General features: G+C 40.8%; 3 long non-coding RNA genes across 3 annotated transcripts; 2 read left to right on the top strand and 1 right to left on the bottom strand.

The window, feature by feature from the left end:
- Window positions 1-3128: 3128 nt before the first annotated feature.
- Window positions 3129-4456, top strand: LOC125345613. Its single transcript, XR_007209763.1, has 2 exons — window positions 3129-3163; window positions 4301-4456. It is a non-coding gene; the product is annotated as an uncharacterized LOC125345613 (long non-coding RNA).
- A 1705-nt stretch (window positions 4457-6161) lies between these two features.
- LOC125345611 lies at window positions 6162-6988 on the bottom strand. The gene is made up of 3 exons (XR_007209761.1): window positions 6918-6988; window positions 6519-6666; window positions 6162-6350 (listed from the first exon to the last, which is right to left on the bottom strand). It is a non-coding gene; the product is annotated as an uncharacterized LOC125345611 (long non-coding RNA).
- LOC125345612 lies at window positions 6497-7663 on the top strand. The gene is made up of 2 exons (XR_007209762.1): window positions 6497-6607; window positions 6857-7663. It is a non-coding gene; the product is annotated as an uncharacterized LOC125345612 (long non-coding RNA).
- The last annotated feature ends 4178 nt before the right edge of the window (window positions 7664-11841 follow it).

Raw genomic sequence — 11841 nt, 5'->3', positions numbered from 1 at the left:
GTAAGTTTTCTGGAATTCCAGTGGCAAATGATATTATTTTGCCTATATTCTAGAACCACATGGTTAGATAGTAAACCAAAAAAAATTTTTCCAGTAACCAAAATTTTCACATTTTGAGAAACCAGTTCAGCTCCCATGGAGAGCTGACATGAACACAGACAGCAAGTTCAAAGCAAGACACTTTCATCATCTAGCATTTGAATTGCAAGGCACCTTTGAAATGCAAGGCCACAGGACTCCCAAGTCCCTTCCCAGCCTCCAGGAATTTGGCATGCCTGTCACTTGGGGGATGGGCAGGCTTTCACTCCAACCAATCCTAGTGTCGACCATGTGCTCAACACTAGAGAAAACTTATGATTTAGCCAAACAAGCAGAATTTAACTGAGTCTCCAAACTTAACATCAATAACAAGAATAGAAAACCTTTCTTTGAGTCTTTGAAAGCAGATGTTAAACAAATATTGGTACCTTTGGAAGCTAGCACCAGCCCATCCTATGTTACAGGCAGGCATCAAGAGTTTAGAGGGAGGGGCTGGGGATATGGCCTAGTAGCAAGAGTGCCTGCCTCATATACATGAGGCCCTGGGTTCTATTCCCCAGCACCACATATACAGAAAATGGCCAGAAGTGGTGCTGTGGCTCAAGTGGCAGAGTGCTAGCCTTGAGTAAAAAGAAGCCAGGGACAGTGCTCAGGCCCTGAGTCCAAGCCCCAAAACTGGCAAAAAAAAAAAAAAAAAGAAAAGAGTTTAGAGGGAGGCAGAAAAAGAGACAGAGAGAACTTCATCTGCCTGAGCGCTCATAGAAGTTAGGTAAGTCCTGAAAAATATTCCAAATATGTAAGATTGGGCTCAAACTTGAGCAGCTTTCCTGAAGCAATTTAGACTGTCCCACACTTGATGAGCGACCAGCAGAGGTGAACTACAGATCAGTTGACTCCAAACACCCACAATTGCTGATCCCCTTGACCTAGCCCAGTGGCTTTATGGAAAATCCAAGCTCCAGGCTAATAGTCACTCACCCTGGTTGGGGTTTCAAATCTGTCATTATCGTGGTGGATGGAAGTAGAGTGCTCAGTCAGGAGAAGTTACCTCGGTGGTATTAGCATTTCCCTAGCCTCAGGTCCCTCCCCTCTTTGAGCAGCCTGCACCTAAAAGAGCTGTAAGTCTGCCAGGACTGTCGTCAGGGGCTCACCAGTATCTACCTTTAAAGGAGTTTGTTTTTCTGGGTGAAGCTGTGACAATAGAGCTATAACTGATTTCAACACATTCTCAACATGGGTCAATCTATCTTTAGTAGGCTCATTGCATAATTTTTCCTCAGAGTCTGAGCCATCTGAGTCTTCCTTAATATCTAACCCAGTGGGTTCAGATCTTATTTATTTTCTCAGCTCTTCCAGGGCAGCAGCATGTGCTTCTGGGGCTGGGCAACGCTCATCGGATCCCTGTTCAGTTTTTCTCATTGACTGATTGAATTTAATCTGTTCATGTCTAGTATCTAAACAATCTCTGACTGGTTTCCAAAGAGTAAAAGCATCCAGTGGGGTTTGTTCAGGGCCTTTTGTGTCATAATGTCCCTGAACCCTTTTCCCTACTTTTTGCCGAACTTCTAAGTTAATGGTTCCTTCCTCTGGGAACCAGCGGCATATTTCCTCGATGAAGTGAAAGAAACGTTCCAACTGACTTTGCCCCACTTTCACTCCCCGGGCCTGAAGCGTCCCTTTCAGGACTTTCATGTACAGCATGCAACTGTTACTTTGTCCCATTGTATTTTACTCTTGACTATATTTTTCTGCACTCTCTCCCACTCTCTTTCCCAAGTGATCAGACGTCCTTGCCTTCCTCCCAGGTTTTCAGGACCCTGTTCGGGCACCACTTCTGCTGAGCCAGCCGGCAGCAAAGAGGAAATCCTGATTGAAAGGGAGAGGATTAAAGAAAAAGAAAGATAGATAAGAGAAAAAAAGAAGATGAGACAAAAGTTGGGGTGCCGGAGGTCTGCATCTCGAGATTGTAACTCAAGACTGCAGCGAGGTATCAAGAAGGACGATGTAGAATTAGCATGTACAGGAAACCCAGTAGGCAATGAAGTCACTCATATATTATATACTTGACTATTATTAGGAATGCAAATTCTATGATTTATGAATAGCATTACAGTACAGCCTGGAATACAACTGTTGGAGTCAGTTGTAAAACATAAAGGGGTTCCAATGCCAGAAGCTGCAAAGTCTCCCATTTTAAGGCTATAGGTTTCCTGGTACCCCAGACCTCAGTTCCACAGTCACATCTGTGTTATTGTGTTGCTCCTGGTCACAGCGGATTAGGGAGCTTGAGGAAGGTTGCAACTCTGGTGTTCCAGAACAGTTGATAAAATAGATTTTTTTTTTGCCAGTTCAGGGACTTGTACTCAAGGCCTAAGCACTGTCCCTGGCTTCTTTTTCTCATGGCTAGCACTCTACCTCTAATTTTTATTCAGAAGTTAGAACTGATGAAATAGGTATAAATCCTCACTCCCAACCATTCCTGCATACAGGTAAGAAACCTTATGAGTGTAACAAATGTGGAAAATCCTTCACTCATAAGTCATCACTCATGACACATATGAAAATTCACACCTGAGAGAAACCTTTAAATGTAACCGATGTGAGAAATCCTTCACCCAGAAGTCTCACTCAGCATGCATAAGAGAATGCATACAGGTGAGAAACATTATGAATGAAACAAATGTGGAAAGTCCTTTGTCCAGTACTTGGATCTTAGCACACATAAGAGAATTCACACAGGAGAAAAACCTTATTAATATAACAAATGTGGAAAGTCTTTCACCTGGAAGGCAGACCTTACTGTTCATCAGAGAACACACACAGGTGAGAAACCACATGAATGTAACATGTGGAAAGTCCTTCACTCAGGAGTCAACCTTTCTCAGTCATAAGAGAATTTAAATATGTGTGAAACCTTATAAAGGTAACACATGTGGAAAGTATTTCACCTGGAAGACACAACTCAGTTTGCATCAGAGAACCTACATAGGTGAGAAATGTTATGAAACTGATGTGCCCTGTTTTTTCTTAAAAGGGCACTGTATTCTTAAACCTAAGTTGATTGTAAGGATGGAGCAAGGAACAGGACCATGGAATGGAAAATCCCCAGACAAGAATTTCACATGTAAGTGAGTGCATCTTGCACAGTGATGTTGGAGCCAGAGCCCAATTGGTATGTCCACATTGAGCTGTACTGAGCAATGTTGTTCCTAATTCTCCTGAATTGTGTGTGTGTGTGTTTGTGTGTGTGTGTGTGTGTGTGTCAAAGAACTAGGTGATTCTTTGTCAGAAAGACATGTGAATCAAGAATCCAGGGGCTGGGGATATAGCCTAGTGGCAAGAGTGCCTGCCTCGGATACACGAGGCCCTAGGTTCGATTCCCCAGCACCACATATACAGAAAATGGCCAGAAGCGGCGCTGTGGCTCAAGTGGCAGAGTGCTAGCCTTGAGCGGGAAGAAGCCAGGGACAGTGCTCAGGCCCTGAGTCCAAGCCCAGGACTGGCCAAAAAAAAAAAAAAAAAAAAAAAAGAATCCATGTGGAGATGTACTGAGTTTTGTGTGGGAGTAGAGTTAAAGGTAGCAATTCCCCTTTGTCTTTGTGCAAATCATCCTTTAAAAGGGGGGTGGGCAATGTGCAGGAGATTCCATTTTCTGAGGTAGTAAAAAGGATGCCGGTTCAATTTTCAGGTAAGGACAAAAGCTTGTCAATGGTGATGGGCAGAGTCTGGGATTCAGAGTTAAAGCTTTTAATCTAGAGAAGAGTAATTCTTAGTGAGAAGTTAGAACTGAAGAAATAGGTATAAATCCTCAATCCTAACCATTCCTGCTAAGGTAAAAGGCAAAAGGACCTATAAAACACTCTTATGGTCAATGAATCTAGAAAATGTTCTTATTTTTACAAGGTAACTAACAGTATGAAACTGTAACCTCTCTGTACATCAGTTTGGTAATAAAAATTTTAAAAAAAGAGAGAAAATGTTCTTATTCTTAACTTACTAGTTGAGACGCAAAGCTGCACAAAATATTATTTCAAGAAAATAAAAGAAAACTAACCCTCTATAACCTAACAAAACAATATTAAAAACTGTTACTTTACATTGTAAAATATCAGTAGTGCATGAGGAAAAATGGACATATTTCTCATACATTAATTCCTAATATTGATATTTTAAAATCTATAATAATTAAGATATGAGGAAATGTTCTATCTTTATATTAAGAAATGTTTTTATCTCATTCATGTTTTTTTTATCATTTTAGATGTCCAAAAAATGGATGACATGATTAAGACATGTCAAGAAAGTAAAATGAATGTGTATGTGAAGTAGCAGTCACTAATAGCAACACAGTGGATGAAAGAGTTAGATTATTAACAACTTTTAATTTGAGCTCAAAACATATGCCAGAGCTGATTAGGAATAATGGAAACTACTTAGGAATGAGGACTGAGGAGTTCATTGACTGTGAGAACATGCTATACTACAGTGAGCCTGGTGAGATGCATGCTGCATATAAGCCTGGTGCCTCTCATGTAATTGAACAATCCCTCAGATGTTCCAAGCATTTCCATCAACATTATGAGAGTCCAAATGAACAGCAGTATTTTGAGTATGATTGGAAAGGGATAGTATTAAACTCAGAGACCATACTCTTTAGACATAATTGCATTTGTGTGGAAGAGCTCTCCTATAACAATAATGAATATAGAGAAGGCTATGATAATTCTGCTCTCATTGACCAAGAAATGCTTCTAAGAGTGGGGTGGGGGGAAACACCGGGGTGTACTAAATGTGAGAAACCATTATATGTACTTAAGACCCATAGTTACTACACATGAGAAAATGCACACCATAGTGAAACCGTGTACATGCTATGAATGTAAGAAATATTTCAGTAAGTGTTGAACCTGGGTAACTGCAGTCGAAATCAGGACACGGGGGATGCAAGGCGAGTGAACCAATGCATACTTTATTTCAAGAGGGCCAGGGTTTATATAGGGTTAGAAACCAATATTACAATTACAGGGTAAAAGATCAATACAGCATGACATTTGTCTCAAATACAGAAGTGGAGGAAATTTCCTACTGTGAGGGCAGGAACTTGATACAAATGCCTTTCTAATTACAGGAGGTAGTGACTACAAAGATTATTGATATCAAAACAAGGAACTGTATACAACGGAGGTAGAACTATAATTATCTCCTAGCTACTATCTCCTTAAGGCTAGATAACATCAATCTTGACTTCTCCAAATACTTGTGAAGTAACAGTGAGGAGACTTTCCTGTTTACAGTGAGAATCTAGTGAGGAGACTTTCCTGTTTATAGTGAGAATCTAGTGAGGAGACTTTCCTGTTTACAGAGAGAATCTAACACTAAAGGCAGCTGGTCTAGCAAGTCTCCTAAGGGAGACTTGCTAAGTAGGGGGAAAAAGGAGATTCTCACAACAACTGGTGGCTTCCTTTGGCCCACAAACACCAGAAACTCCTTTCTGGGAATGTGTTCCCAAGGGCCTATTAGTGTGCTAATGAGGCATCAGAGTAACCGTGCCGGGGCTAAATTTTTCCACTGGTTGGAGACTTTAATTCTCCAACAAGTAAGGAAATACACCTTACAAAACATCAGAGCCAATATCGAGTGGAGAAGCCTGATGAGTATAGCAAATTGCAACACCTATCGATCAGATGTCAGATATGGCTTTCCAACCTCAAACTCACAAAGGAGAGAAACCCTATGAATATGATGAATATAAGAAATCTTTCACCAAAAAGTCAGCTCTCTGCATGCATGAGAGTACTCTAATAGGCAAAGCAATTTTATGAAGGTAACAAATATGGAAAGTCTTTTACTTGGAAAGGAAGCCTTACTGTTCATCAGAGAACACACACAGATAGTAAACCTAATGACTGTAACGAATGTGGACAGTCCTTCATTAGTGAGTCAACTTTCAGAAGGTATCAGAGAACACACACAGGAGATAAATCTTAAGAGTGTAACAAATGTAGGAGGTCATTCAAGCAGAACTCACTCCTCAGCAGGCATAAGAGAATTTACACAGGAGAGAAACATTATAAATGTAATAGAAGTCAAGCCTCACTGTTCATCAGATAATACAAAGGTGTGAAACCTTATAACTGTAACCAACGTGAAAAATTTTTCACCCAGAAGTCATTACTCATCATTCATATGAGAATGCATACAGGTAAGAAACCTTATGAATGTAACAAATGTGCAAAGTACTTTGTCTACAACTCAGATCTCAGCACACATAAGAGAATTCAAACAGGAGAAAAACCTTATGAATGTAACATCTGTGGAAAGTCCTTCACTCAACAGTCAGCTCTTCTCAGGCATAAGAGAATACACACTGGTGAGAAACCTTATGAATGTAACCAATGTGGCAAATCTTTCAAGCAGAAGTCATACCTCCACAGTCATAAGAGAATTCACATAGGTGAGAAACCTTATACATGTAATACATGTGGAAAGTCTTTCACCTGGAAGACACAATTCAGTTTGTATCAGAGAACCCACATAGGTGAGAAATGTTATGTAACTGATGTGCAGTGTCTTTCAAGCAGAAATCACACCTCAGTATGTATCAGAGAACACACTCAGGAGAGAAACCTCAAGAATGTGACAGATGTGGGTCCTTGACCCAGAAAGCATCCATCAGTTTGCATCATAGAGTATATAAAGGAGAGAAACCTTGAAAATGTAACAAATGTGGAAAGTCTTTCACCCAGAAGGCATGGCTCAGTGTTCATCATAGAATACATACAGGAGAGAAGCCTTATGAATGTACCAAATGTGGAAGGTCTTTCAAGCAGAAGTCATACCTCAGTTTGCATCAGAGAACACACACACAGGAGATAAACCTTGTGAATGCAGCAGATATGGAAATTGTTTCAGGCAGAAGTGAACCCTCAATATGCATCAGAGAACATACACAGGAGAGAGACCACATGAATGTAGAAAATGTGGAAAATCTTTCATCCGGAAGGCACACCTCAGTGTTCAGAGCATACACAGGAGAGAATTCTAATGAGTGTAACAAGTATGGGAAGCCCTCCAACCAATAGTCACATCTCACTATACATCAGAGAACTAGAAAACTATCAGAGAAAACTAATGAATGTAACTATCATGTTTTAATAAGTCACTCTTCAGTGTGCATCATACAACATACAGAGGAGAAGAACTTTATGAGTATAATAAATGTTAGAAAACATTTCTCAACAGGTATCAGAGACCTGAACACATGACAGAATCTCTAAATTTAAAGAATAGAGGAAGTTTATCAAGCTGTCAACTTTCAGCAAGCATTAGAACATTCAAACGCAAAAGAAACCCAATGGAAGAAAATCCTCTGTCAGAAATTAATTACACAGAAAGTAAATTATACAGAGAAATCCTACATGACAGAGGTAACCTAGGTGTCATTTACACCTGGCTACTCACTGAGCCAACATTTCTTGCCCTGTCATTGTGTTGAATGGGGATGATATACCTGAATATTATCCAAAGGATTTGGACAAAAGGGATGGGCATTACTTCCAGGCTTGACAAATGGAAAGTGAAGTCGTTGATTTGTATCTTTTATAATAAAGAATGGCTTGTCAAAGTAATTTTATATCCTCTTCTCAGAAGTACAATCTCCAGCCCTTTACATCTGGAGTCAAAATGTCCAAGTTGATTTAGGGAGGAGTGGAGGAGGAGGGGAGGCTGGGAGAAAGACTGTCAGGATTTGAGCCAAGCAAATAAGAACATGAATTTATTCACTGCTTCCCTTAAGTCTCTCATTTTATGTATGAACCATATGTCTTTTAACACAAATAACTTAGAATTTCCAGTTCACTTTTGGAATGTGGAACATCTAAGAAAAGATACTATTCTTTGTTCATTACAAAATACACATGGCAGTGAAATCTGTCCTGGCATCTTTTCTTCCCAAGTTTATGGTACAGAGAACATGGATAGGAAACACGTTTGGGGATATATTTTCTTTGTGTGTATAGTCCTACAGCTTGAAATTGAGGTTATACACTGTCCATAAGCTTTCTTTGCTCAAGGCTAATGCTCTGCTACTCAAGCCACAGCTCCACTTTTTGGGAGGGTGGGGTTCTGCTGGTTGAATAAAGACAAGAGTCTGAAGCATTTTTCCTGTCTAACAGGCTTCAGTCCACACTCATGAATCAGCATTTTGGTTAGCCATGATTACGGACTGAGGCCCTGTTGCCTAACTCAGAACTTAACATTTTCTAGGGCTTGAACTCAGGCTGTGGGCATTCTCCTTGAGCTTTATCCTCTCAAGACTAGTGCACTACCACTTGAGCTACAGCTCCAATTCTGGCATTTGGGGTGGTTAGTTGGAGATAATAGTCTCATGCACTTGCCTGACATAGCTGGCTTTGAACTGTGACCCTCAAATCTCAGTCTCTTTAGTAGCTAGGATTACAGGTGTGAGCCTGATTGAAAACATATTTTGTATAGCAAAATCTATAATGAAGAGAAACTAATCCAGACTGGTAATATGGACAAGTAGAAGGATTCATGTTTTTGAGCATGTACAATTGAAACTAAAACAGGGGTTCTCTGCTGATGGATTGGTTCCCAGTATGTATTTGGCATTCTTGGTGCAGTTTGAGTGATGATAACTAGGAAAGAGAAGCATATGAACTGTTGGTTTTGAGTGTATTGTATATAAATTATGTCTTACTGGTTTTTTTCTTAATGTACTAGCATAGCTGATAGTACATTTTTTAGTTTAAATACAATGACTTTATGAGGATTTTCCTCATTACAAGCTGCCATGGCTTTATTTTAGTTTGGTAAGTATGTGAGAAATTGCTTCTTGGATGGTATTGCCTAATCTTGCACATGCCAAGCATTGGGCTTAAACATGGTTATTCAGCTATAGTTTCAGCATCTGCCAACCCTTCATTCCCTGTAGATAGTTTCACCAGAACAATTGTGACATGCTTGTGTTAAAAATAGTTCTGGCAGTACTATAAACAATTAGGAACGTGGAAAGAATGAGGAACAAAAATTAGTTCAAAGACATACAGAAAATCAAACCAAGTACCAGTAATTCATGCCTATAATTCTAGCTACTTGGGAGACTAAGGATCTGGAAAATTATGAGTTATAACCACCTTGGAAAGGCCACCTTTGAAGTCTCCATCTTCAAAATAATCACCCAAATTTCCCTCTTACTCCAACATAGTTACAATCATGTTTTATGTATCTATATATGTAAATATATACACAACTATGAAGTATACAATATATGGTTATATCATATACAATATTCTATATGCATCTAGATACATGTATTCTAGATACATATGTGATATCTATCTACATATGTTTATAAGACAAAAATTATATACAATTTATCTGTTTATATATGCATCTGTAGATAAATGAAAAGGAGAGAGAAAGGTCTTCATTTAAATGCTTGTGCCATATAGTTGGCCTCCTTTCACTGCCCTTCACCATGACTAGTCTCAACCTATCATCTCAGTAGTTTGTACTGGGGGCATCCAAATGCAGTGCTACACCTGGAAAACTGCATCCCTTAGACAATAGCCTCTTGCAGCTTGTCGACCAGGACAAAGGGAAAATTCTCCACAATTGTAGTTATTACTTTCGCACCACGGCCCTCTTATTATCTTTCCTCTTCCATCAGCATCTGCAGCTTTGCACCACTAACTTGTAAGGCAGAAAAAAAAATACAGTAACATCTAGGGGCTCAGAAGTCTGACTTCTGTAAGTTGGTTCAAGGGGGGAGTGGGGGCTTCTCTTCCTTTTCCCTGTAGTCCGGAAACTCTTCCGTCTTCTACCAGCTCTAACTCAAAGTTCATTATTCGCAGATAGATATACTATGCTCATTCACTGAAGCCTATCTGATAAATTAAGTGGGAAGAAAATCCATCATTCATTCCATATTTCTTATCCAGATAGTTTAACTGGGACTCCCAAAAAGCAAGTGGAGGAATTTCTTTATAGAATTATTCTAACTGCTTTGGTATCAATATATCACTTAAAATGTTATAAACCAGACACCCTGAAACCCACGACAATGAAGTCACCAGCACTCATTTGTGCTAGGAGTCTTTTATTTAGCATCTGTTCACTGTTGGGGGTGAGAAAAAATAAAGAAGGAATTGGATGAATTTAAAATGAAATTGCAATTGTACTAACATAGGAAAAAAATTGTAAACATCCCCAGGAATGTTTCGCCTTTGCCTCAGGAAAACACTTGTTTGATAACTAACAAGCTGTTTTTTTTTTTTTTTTTCTGTAACTCTGCTTCTGCTCCCTCCTGATTAATATAGCCAACGTGCCCTCCAGCCTCCTGCCAACTCTAAGGCAATCCCTAGGCAGAAAACCTGTAGCAGAAAGGTTACACATGAAAGTAACTTCTGAATCAGTCATTGGCTAAAACAAAAGGCCTGAGGGCTCAATCTTGTATCGACCTCCCCCTTCTTCCTGTTCCAGCTGTAATGCTTAAAAGTCAATGCTGACCCCCACCCAAGGCCATCCATCCCCTGGGATCCCAGCCTCAGGGGCCGACCTAAGTGTCAGCGCATTCTGGCCCTGCTCAATATTTTTTGCTCTCTCTCTCAGATCTGACTGGTCTCATTGATCATTGACTTCGGGACACCACAAAATTCGCCACCACCGGGATGGTGAAGAACAGGACTGGGCTTCCATAGAGCTGGATTTTAGACAAAACACACATGTACCATATGCATGTGGCCACTTACTACACACAGGTGGTCCGGAAAGTTAGGCAAAGCAAGCAAGCAGACATACAGGACCAGAATTGGCAGTAGATGATTACAAACAGCAAGCCAAATACTCTCTCTTCATTCAATTCTTAGTTCTGGAAGTGACTGCTATTTACCTATTTAACTTCTTAACCTTAAATCGTTCAATTTCTGGAACGTTCCCTAAACTAAAACATGAAAATTGAGTGGCCTTCCCCAATACTTTCTTTTCTAAAGGTCAAGCAGCTATAGGTCAAGCTGCTTTAAGCTCCTGTCATTCTGCTTAAGTTTGACCTTCCCCAGGCTCACTACCTGCTTTTTCTAGAGACTCAAAAAAGAGAGGGTGTTCCCCTCCATCTTTCACTTGGTTTCCACAGTACCATTTCCGTATCAGAAGGCATCAGTTGTAAGCTGTCAGCTGGATGACACTGAAACACCCAAAAGGCCCAAGCATCTATGTGCTCTTGGGATCTAGGCTAGCACTGCTGAAACCCTTAAGCAACCCAACTTACCTTAGGGTGCACACGGCAATGTGGGAAATGTTGTTTCCTTCATGGCACCAATCCTGTGCCAGTGCCTAACTGGGCTCCTTGTGAGATTGCGCCTGTCCACCCACTGAGGTTTTTCCCGTCTGTAAATTCCCGTTCCTCTGTCTTTTTCCAGCTTTGGGGAAGTGCTGTGAAGTATGCATTCGCATTCCCAAGTTTGGAGCCACAGAGGGCCTAGCCTGTGTTCAGTGGGCCATGGGACTGTGACCTGAAGGGATCCCGAAGAGGGAAAGTGTCAGGTAAAAAGCGTGGGCCAGGCTCCGGACCCAAGTCTCCCCTCCCCACGCTCCTCCAGTTGGGTTTCCAGAGTGGGCGCCGCGATCAGACCATGCGCCCTCAGGGGCAGAACCTGGCCACTGGAGCTCTGCATGCAGGGTGGTTGTTTTCCAGAGGGGGAGAGCCGGGGGTGTGTGCGCACACACTCCCCCACTGAGGTTCTGTCAGGCACCCGGGTGATTTCATTCGCTTTGCACTGCGGG

Source organism: Perognathus longimembris, unplaced genomic scaffold (assembly GCF_023159225.1).
Source record: "Perognathus longimembris pacificus isolate PPM17 unplaced genomic scaffold, ASM2315922v1 HiC_scaffold_5936, whole genome shotgun sequence".
Classification (NCBI taxonomy): domain Eukaryota; kingdom Metazoa; phylum Chordata; class Mammalia; order Rodentia; family Heteromyidae; genus Perognathus; species Perognathus longimembris.
Note: the sequence above shows the minus strand (reverse complement) of the source record. Positions and strands in the feature narration are given on the sequence as shown.